At 34.9% G+C, this 10,653-nt stretch overlaps 1 long non-coding RNA gene across 1 annotated transcript; it reads left to right on the forward strand.

Annotated features, from left to right (window-relative positions):
- The first annotated feature begins 8,812 nt into the window (after nucleotides 1-8,812).
- LOC121977485 lies at nucleotides 8,813-9,707 on the forward strand. The gene is made up of 3 exons (XR_006110865.1): nucleotides 8,813-8,879; nucleotides 9,114-9,176; nucleotides 9,649-9,707. It is a non-coding gene; the product is annotated as an uncharacterized LOC121977485 (long non-coding RNA).
- Nucleotides 9,708-10,653: the final 946 nt, after the last annotated feature.

Genomic DNA, 10,653 nt, shown 5'->3' on the forward strand with positions numbered 1-10,653 from the left:
TTCCTTTCCTTTATCTGCAGTAAGAGGAAAATGCAACTATAAGTCAAATTGCTTAGTAAGCGCTATCTAACTCACAAAACTCGAATATGCATGTAACTGGAAGAAATCTAAAACTGAATGCTTAGAAAGAAATACTACTCATGCTCATTTACAAGCAAAAGAAACATACTGAAATGCTAAACGTGTAAAGCAAATCTAAACAAACATGCTAGCATAAAAGAAAACTAAACTTGCAGGATTTTAAACTTATGTGAAGCTTGTTTTACTTGTTTAAAAACTTATACTTTAATACTTTTATACTTATGTGAAACTTATTTTACTTGTTCAAAAGCTTATACTTATAATACTTCAAAATAATAATCAACTTTCTTCTTGGGCCCAGGCTTAGTACCATCTTATGCGCGTTCCCTAATAGGTTGGGGTAGCGAGCCACCAATCCTAAAAGAGCAGACCTCGGCCTACTAGGGCCAAGACCTTGGAATTGGATACCTGGATTTGTTTAATGACAACCTCGGAAGTCGGGTATTAGCCTCTTCAAAGTAAAATATCTTATTATCTTAATTACTTCTTCTTTAAATGCCTTGCCATTTTAACGAGCACCTTGTGTGCCAAAATCCCTAAAGTCTTGACTTTGGGATCTACTTAAGGCCTTGGTCTTTTTCTTTCTTTTCTTTATTTTTCTTATACTTGTTAATACATCTAATAAAAGAAGACTTTTTTAAAAACTGAAATGTTTAAACAAATTCTAACTTTGAAATACATAAACAAAAATCTGCATACTATGCTAATCAAAATTCTGCATACTATACTAATCAAGATTCTGCATACTATGCAAACATAAATTTTGCATACTATGCAAACATAAATTCTGCACTATAATACTTAACTAAACTGCACTATAATCTTTTTCTTTAAAAACTGCACTATAAGTTCCACCAACAATCTGCACTACAAGTTCCACAAAAAATTTGCACTATAAATTCCACCAAAAATCTGCACTACAAGTTCCACAAAAAATTTGCACTATAAACTTTAAAGAAATCTGCATCATAAGCTCTTAAGAAATCTGCACTACAAGTTCTAAAGAAATCTGCATTTTAAGCTCTAAGAAATCTACACTACATGCTTAATTAAAATCTGTACTATAAGCTTACATAAAAATCTGCACTATAAGCTTAATTAAAATATGCACTATAGGCTTAATTAAAATCTGCACTATAAGTTTAATTAAAATCTGCACTATAGGCTTAATTAAAATCTGCACTATAAGCTTAAATAAAAATCTGCACTATAAGCTTAATTAAAAATCTGCACTATAAGCTTAATTAAAAATCTGCACTATAGACTTAATTAAAATCTGCACCATAAGCTTAATTAAAATCTGCACTATAAGCTTAATTAAATTCTGCACTATAAGCTTACATAAAAATCTGCATTATAAGCTTAATTAAAATCTGCACTATAAGCCTACATAAAAATCTGCACTATAAGCTTAATTAAAATCTGCACTATAGGCTTAATTAAAAATCTGCACTACAAGCTTAATTAAAATCTGCACTATAGGCTTAATTAAAAATCTGTACTATAAGCGCTTCTCATGCTTCGAATTTAAGAAGAACAAAGGTCCGAAACTACTCCTATTACAGGTGAGAAGCACTTACCTTTGCGTTCTTCGGCTTACAACCGGAAAGAAAACTTCTAGGGTTTACGGGAATTGCAAGCTTCGACCCCTCCTTCGTGCTCACGGTTTCCCCTTGACGAGAGGATCACAACCATGTGAAGATCTCCTGGAAATCTCCCTTGGCTGGCAGCCGGAGAGGAACCCTAGATCCCCCCCTTTTTTCCTTCGCCTAAATAGGAGACGTTGTGCCGTCGGGAGAGAAAAGGAGAGGAGAGGTTTAGGTTTTGGAAAATAATCCCTAAGTTCTCCCTTTTTATAACTTAATATTTCTGTTAACTATCTTAAATAAATTCGCTACCTTTTCTAAACAGACAAATCCAACATCAACCTATCCCTTTTATAATCCAATATTCTGTTAACTATCTTAAATAAATTTGCTACCTTTTCTAAACAGACAAATCCAACATCAACTTATCCCTTTTATAATCCAATATTCTGTTAACTATCTTAAATAAATTTTGCTACCTTTTCTAAACAGAACCGCCTGCTTGACCACTTGTTCAGCCGGATTTGCTTAAGGCTTGGTTCGGCCGGAGGTTGCAGGTTCGAATCTCGGCTAATTTTCTTTATTTTTTACAACTTGTTTCTTTTGGTAAAAATACCAAACGAACTACAAAAATTACATAAAAATACTCTAAAAATTTCTAAAAATCTCTAGAATTTTTTAAAGCATTTTTAAATATTTTTAAGTACTATTAGGACTCAAAATGAGGAAATTTGGGTTGTTACAACTATTGTTGACGATCGCATTCGTTGCGGTTCGTGAGGCATGAAGGTGTGCAATGAAAGCGACGAAGAAGACGAAAGGTTTCTTCATGCATGCATAGTAATTAAAGTTTCTTTAGTAATAAAAAAAGGAAAAGTTATCCACATGCACATTTTCTTTATAAAATCAAAATGTAAAAAAATATAAAAGAAAAATAATATATGATATATATTATTTAATGATTCATTGAATCAAATATGTTTTTGATCCAAATCAGACTGTCAAATTGAGTTTTTGACCTAAGTCTAGTTTAACCCATTAGTTGATTTAACCATAGCAGTTTTGGTTCAATAAGACCTAGTTCTGGTTTAAATCATTAGTTAGTTCAACCAGATTAATTTGATCCTATCACATCAAGAGCTGGTTCAAATCATTAGTTGATTAAACAGACTAGTTTAACCAGATTAGTTTGGTCCAATCTGACTCGGTCTATGATTTAAACCATTAGTTGGTTTAACTAAATTAATTAGATTTGTTCTAATGGGTCAGACTTAATCCAATAGATATTGATTTGATCAAATGGACCTAAGTTTGATCAATAAGTCTGAGATTGACTTAAATGAGCTTAGATTAACAAAATAAAGGTAAGACATCCTAGTCTAATTAGGTTATTCTGTTGGAACCCCAAGGTTATTTTGATGTGATCAATAAGTTAAGTTAGGTCCTGTGGTATTTTAACCCTGTGCCTAAGTGTGCAGGAACTTAGGAGCACAGGAGGTCGAGCAGAAGATGTGGCTAGCGAGAAGGACAACACGGGGAGAGAGCCAACGGGCTCGGTGCATCTGAGGGACAAGGTACCGCGGAAGAGTACCCCGGCGGACGAGAATGAAGTATGCGCTGGTTCCGAGGGACGAGAAGCCGGAGCAGAAGATTGCTCGGGGAGTAAGAGACATGGCTAGCGAGAAGGTTGGTACGGGGTACGACCGAGGGACGAAGAGCTACGGATGAGTACATTGGCGAATGAGAAGGAAGCACGCGATGATTCCGAGGGACGAGAAGCCGGAGCGGAAGCCTGCTCGAGAAGGCCGGAAGTTGGGTTCGGGTGAGCCCTATTCCAGATGGCCGAGATCATCTAAGCGAGGGAAAGACTCGGATCGAGGCGAACGGAGCTGGAGCAGAAGACCAGGGCTGAAAAAGTCAACGAGGTTGACTTTCCCCACCCGAGGCGGTCCGGGGCGCCCGGAACAGTCCGGGGCGCCCGGAACAGTCCGGGGCACCCGGAATGCTAATTCTATCCAGAATGATGTGGGCGCTGATCATTGTGTCAGGGATAAAGTTTTATTCCCTCTCAGGCGCTTGGAACCCTTCCAGGCGCCCCGACCAAGGCTTTAAATACAGCCTTGGTCCAGAATCTAGATAACAGACAAACAATTAGCATTTCCAACACTTGTACGCTTCATTTGTAGTTTAGCTTCTTTATTTTCTATGCTTAAATGCTGTAAGAGGCTTCTCCACCTGAAGGAGATAGTTAGTACGCTTCAACTTCCTTGGATTAACAACCTCCCCGGTTGTAACCAAGTAAAACCCCTTTGCCTCTTCTTTCATGTTTTATTTGTTTACTTTATTTATGCAAGTGTTTATTTGAAAGATCGAGAAGGGTTACTTTTTATTTTTACAGGGCTATTCAACCCCCCTTCTAGTCGGCCAATGCGGACTAACAAGTTCTAAAGAGGATAATGGACAAAGTTCAAGATCTGGTTTCCTAATTGACCGATCTAATGGGGTAGTTGACTTAGACTCCTGAAAATAGAGAAAAATTATTTTTCTTGATTAATAATGTTGGTTATATGCCTGTATAAATTGAATTAAGCTAGTTCTATACTGGTAAGTTGGTTTTGTACTAATTTATTTAATTTACAGATGGCATAGACTATTACCACCTTGACTTATCATGAAGTACGACGGAACCAGCTAAGGGAGGAAATTCAGGAGATTGAATATAGCCCAATTTATGGAGTCAATGAAAACATTGAAAGGCTTGATTGATTGTTCTAGAAACTCGAGCGAGAAGAGTTTCTGGTCCTGGACAATTATTGAATCTGGGCTTTGATGCGTTCATTGCTGGAGTATCTCAAGGTAGAAGCAGACTATGTATGGGATGAATCTCATATGTACAGTTGTGTGTGGAGCTTCTTCACCATGTGGATCAAGAGGATCCCGAAGAGTTTGAGGAGGATCCACAACAGGATTTGAATGTAGATCCAATAGAGAATTCTAAAGTTGGTCTACCGGAGATTGCCTCAAATGAGTCCAGGTTCAAGGGAATTGAGTTGATCACTGCACTGGTGTTTGTCGTAGTGGGAGCGGTATTGATCTATTTAGTTTATTAGAGTTCTTTTATTATTATTGTCGTTATATACGAACAATATTAGCCCATTTAGTTTTTGAGTCATGTAATAATTTCTGTCATTATGTACGAACAGAGTTATTTTTGAAAAGTTATGTTATGTGTTAACAAACTTGATCAAGATTAGTTCATGTTGAATTCAATGATTAGTTCATTTTATAATATGTTTATTTATGTTAGATTATAACAAATAAAAATATTATAGTTAAACTTAATAACAAAGATAAATTATATGAGGATAACTACAAAAGCTGGTAGCTCAAGATACAATATGTCCTTGAGGAAAAAAAGTTCTTGAGGCTATAAAACAGGTTATAGAAGAACCTATAGATGGCCCCACTACACAGAACAACTGAGATCTTGATGCCTATAAGGTATGGAAGAAGAAGGACTCCATTGTTAAGGGAATATTAATTAATTCAATGGTGGATAACCTAGTTTTTAAATATGAGTCATATCTTACAACTCATGCAGTCTGGGTAACCCTTAAGGAGAAATACAGTGGAGTAAGTCTGAGCAAGTTTCGATAGCTGATGATTAAGTTTGACAGCTACAAGAAGCATTCAAATCTTTCAATGGTTCAACACCTTAGGGAGATGTCAAACATGATTCAAGAGCTTAAAACTGTTGGTCATGAGTTGATCGATGAACAACAAGTTCAAGCAGTTATTTATTTCCTTCTAAATTCTTAGAAGACCATGAAGTAGACCCTAAATTATAGTGAGAGTATTAAGACTTTCATTGACATCTCATGCCATTTAGAATTAGAGGCATAGAGAGTTGAATTCGTAAGGATTTCTGGGCTAGCCTATGTGGCTATTGGTTCTGTTGGATCATCTGGATCCAAGAAAAAGAAATGGTTCAAGAAGGGAAAGGGAAAGAAGAAAGAAGTTGTTGTTGTGGGATAAGACCCAATCAAGAAGAAAGGAAAGAAGACTAGATTGAAACAATGTAAGCGTGTCTTCTTTTCCTGATTATTTTGTTGCTAGTTTAGTGTTGTTAGCTAATTCTTATCCTTTGTGAATTATAGATTTGGGATCAACTAACCATGTAACTTGGAAGTGAGTTACATTTGTAGAGTACTGATGGGAACCAGCTGGTAACAAATGAATCTATATAGAAAACAATACAAGAGTTGAAGTCAAAGGAGTCGACACTTGCAAACTCAACCTCCATTGTGGTAGTGTTTTGTTTCTGTATGATGTCCTGTATGATCCTAAAATTTAATGGAATCTTGTTTCTATTATAGATCTTCTTGATTTAGAGTATTGTATTAATTTTTATAGCTAGAGTGTTGAACTTAAGATTGACTCAGTGCCAATCGGGTATGATTTTTTAACAAATGATTTTATGGTTCTTGATGTAGAACTAGATGTCAATTGTGCTATTGAGGATTGTTTTTTAAATATTACTCTAACTAGTGATGCAAATATAACTAATGAGGTTTAATATGCTTGATTGTACACATAGGACAAGAATGTATGAATCAGTTAGCTAGAGAGGGTCTATTGGGCACTTGGGCTAAGATTCACTTATCTATATGTGAGCATTGCCTTGCTAGAATCCTGGGGGTTAGCTACTTATGTTCATGATAGTTCTCATAAGTATGAAAAACTGGGATATAGGGGGTAAGAAATGTATCTTTATTAGATATCATGAGACCTCTAAAGGTTATATTTTCATAGGTGAGCAACTAGATCACTATGTGAAAAATGACTTTTTACTTCGCCACAATTTACTTCGTCAATTTAAATATACGAACTAAAAGTGTATAAGCAACTTCGCTGCAAAAACCGACGAAGTATATACGAATATAGACTTCGCAGATTTAAAAACACGGGCTTCGCTTTAAACTGAAATAAGCTATTACTTCAGAAATTTGTTAAATACCGAAGTCGTAACGTCGTGAATATATTTTTTAGTGTTTACTCTGAAGTAATAGTACAAAGAGTTAACTTTTATTTTTACAAAGAGACTCTGACCACTTTTATTTCCCCCCACTTCCTTTCGTTTTCTTGGGTTAGGGCTTCCGCGCCGATGCTCCTCTTAGGTTAGGGCTTTCCCCTTCATTTCAGTCCTCTCTGTTCCCCCTCGTTAGGGCTTCCGATTTGGAGTCTTAGGCAACAGAGACGAAGGTTTGCAGCAGTCAGCCAAAAATAAGGTTTGGCAACTTGAACTTTCTTACGCAGGGTTTAGGTTGCAAGTGTTTGAGATATACCGTATGTTTTCTTTCCTTCGATTTCTTTTTCTTATTCTTCTTCTTTTTCTCCTCCTTTATTTTGCAAAATCATGTTTTAGATGGTTTCCAATTTGTTGTAGGTTTGGTGCTATTCTTCCAACAAAGACAAGTGTTTGGAAATTTTTTTTGCTCTTTTTTTTTTTTTTTTCAGTCTCTATGTTTACGAGGTCATTACCTAAAGGGTTGATTCATGATGCTTTCTTGGAGCAGATACTTCTATTTTCAGTTGTTCTTTATTTGGTTTGTTGTTGTGGATCGTGTATTATGGGATTGATTTCTGTTGTGAAAGTTTATACCAATTAAAATTGTTGGTTTTTGATGTAGAAGAATGCATTTCAGCTACACAAATATAAATTTTTATTGAGCACTGACTATACTTCATGAGATTTATGAGTCATCCCATACTTTCGTTCTTTATATATCCACATATTGTACAAAATACGCATTATTTTTTCTTCATGATGAGTAGAAAATATTGACAGCTGTTGGAATCAGTATAAAATATGGAACTGTGCTGGATATGAATTTGACTACCTTTTTACAGTCTTACTCTAACTTTTGCTTAACATATATGTAGTATCTTCAGGTTTTGATCAAAGAACACATTGAGCTAGCAGTAAATAATTTTAGCACGATAATTCTGAGAAAAAATCTACCTTTTCTTGTTTTTATAATTAATGACATGAGTTTAACTACAGAAATACCCATCTTCATCTGTTGACAACAAAGATCATGCATGAAGAAAATTATGATACAAAAAAATTGTCCTGATTGATTTGCAGGTATATGTTCCTGGTGTTTTGGCTTGCAGTTCACATGTTGAAAAATGGGATCTGATTGCTGTGTCAGTTGCTGTGGAACAACCAATTTCAGATGGTGGATGGGCTTTTGGTTTTACACGAGGAATTGTTTTACAAGGGTCGCAGTCAGGTCGATGATGCCAATTGATAAACCAACAACTTTATGAGATTCAAATGAGTCTATAGATTTATCTTTCACTAAATTCGCACTATTAAGGAAAATTTTGCCAGAAAAAATCTTTAACATGGTCTCTGTCCTAATTCTAACATCACTGTAAACCTGGAGTTTTCTAATTGAGTATGCCAGTTTAACATGAATTTCTATATGACTTATCTTTGGTTATTCCAAATGTGAAGTCGTTTTTGAGATTTTACTTAATTGTAGCAATGCATCTTCAATCTTTTCTTGTCATGATTGATTGCAGTTGATGCAGTAGGCTTGTACATGTGGTTCATTTGTAGTCATTTTCTCTCTGAAACTTTCTTGACATTTACCTATCCGAATTAATTTAATAATTTGTATTTTTTTGTTATCTATGATGTTACAAAGTAACTGTAGTGAGTGCATTAATTTGCTTCTGTTTGCATGATTTTAATATTTTAATCGCTAAGAATATTTCCTTCCATGAATTTATTTTTGATATTGATTTGTTTGAGGTGACTATGGATGTATGCTAATTGTGGTGGCATAATTTCCAAGTCTTTTTGGTGTAAGCAAATATGAACCTTGTCATGAATGCCTACCTAAGAAGTTTTTGTCTACTTGTTTTTTTTTTACGTTTTTATTAATTTTCTGCTCGTTTTGTTTTAATCTTGTATCTTTTAATTTAAATTTATTTTTTAGTTTCCTTCAAGACATCATTTATGTAACAGAGTGAATATATATTTATGCAATAAAAAAAATGCAGATCCTCAATATCACGAAAGAAATGGCCTGTATATTGGCCAAGGAACTGCTTCATTGTCAAGGGCTTCTATGTTCCGTGTATCTTATGGGACTGCTGTGGAGATGACAAACCGAGTGTACAAGCTTCCATCATTTTACAGTATGCTCATATATGAATGAATTTTTTCTTCAGTGTTATACTACCAATTATATTTCTCATCTTAATCTAAACTCTTTTAGAAATCTTGTTGCTGTCTGCATATGCCAATTATTATCATATTGCATTTCATTGTTCTGCGACATGCTGAACTCAAACTGAAAATAGCTTATCAAACAGAGTTTGTCAAATCATATATTTTTTTGTGACTTTTATTTTTGCTGTTTCTCTGGCTAGATGTACTCGAAGGAGAAATATTTCTGCAAAACTTGCCCAGCATTGTTACGGCTTGTGTTTTAGGTATCAATAAATTTACTTGTTTTTGTTTTCTTTGCTTGTCTTTGATTTCAGAGTAACACTCTTATTTCCTTAGTGTTTCAATTGTTTCTAGTATTTACATTTTTTTTTGATAATTTTTTCAAAGCAATCCTAGAGTTCTCATTGGATCATTGTGTTTTTGTGAAACAAGAAAGAATACTTATGGCTTGATATTTCATTTATAGGATACTAGCATAAAAGAACTTTGTTGCATCTTGTATTCTTCCTGCTCTAGTTTGTGAACCTCATGGATTATGGAAGGAAATACCTTATGCAGATACTAAAGGTGCTTCTACTGACATTGAAGTAAATTAAAGTATCCAACTTTTATTGCTGGAATCATACTTCTCCAGTTATAAACATCATTTACCTGCTATAGGTAGTTTTTTTTATGTTGTGAGTTATCAAGTTCTTTAGTTACTAATTTTTGCAAAGATATATTTCTGTTCTTTAGATCCTCAAGAAGGTGAAAGAATATTGGACATGTGTGCTGCTCCTGGAGGGAAAACAACTTCCATTGCAATTCTTATGAGGAATAAAGGTGAGGTTATTGCAATTGATAGATCTCATAATAAGGTCAACTTTCTTGCCCTTGAGTCCATGGATTTCATCATGTGGTTGGGTATGATTGACCTTATGCAAGTTACACCAGTTATTGGTGCCTCAAGTGATAGCCTCTAACGCCCTGGTGCTGATTGGTAACTTATAGTATTTCTTTGTTTAGAGCTGTCACTGAATCTCCTGATCATGTTTGTTTTAGATACTTAAGCTTTACATTAAGGGTATAGGATTATCCTGGATTTAGTTGAGGATTATCCTAGACTCTGCAGTGACAGGTTCAGAGATAATTATCTGTTGTGGTACATAAAGTTAATTATTAAGAAACTAAATATAGTGTTGCACACTGAATCAAATCGTTCACGCCCTGCTACTACTTTCTTCTCATGCTTTGATATGACTTCTTTCCTTCTTTTTTTTCCTCGCCCTTAGATGACACCCTGTTTATGGTTTTATACAAAACTGTGTTATGCATAGTTCTATTAGTAGCTGGGGGAAATTAGTAACTGATTTGGGGCTAACATGCGTACTTTCCTGTGGGAAGAGGGGAAAGGTGAATAGGGGTACCTTTTTTTGAGTTATTTGTCTATACAAAGTGTGTATGTGCTTAGTAATGGGGTGTGTGTGTGTGTGCTTAGTAAGTATTCTCAAAATCCATTCCAAATCGGGCTTCTGTAGCCACTGAGCTTACTTCAAGCATCCAAGTTGCTGGGTTATACTTCTCTTTGATTTTTAAGATTCCAGAAATTGTCTATAAAACATAACAGATTTTTTGCAAAAGTTAGCTACAGATATGTTAAGCAACCTGAGCTTCACACAACTTGAGCTTACTTTAGGCAGATTTTTTTAGGATTCCAAAAATTATCTTTTGTGATAGATAATGCTTACTTCAGTTAGCTTA

Source organism: Zingiber officinale, chromosome 4B (assembly GCF_018446385.1).
Source record: "Zingiber officinale cultivar Zhangliang chromosome 4B, Zo_v1.1, whole genome shotgun sequence".
Taxonomy (NCBI): Eukaryota; Viridiplantae; Streptophyta; class Magnoliopsida; order Zingiberales; family Zingiberaceae; genus Zingiber; species Zingiber officinale.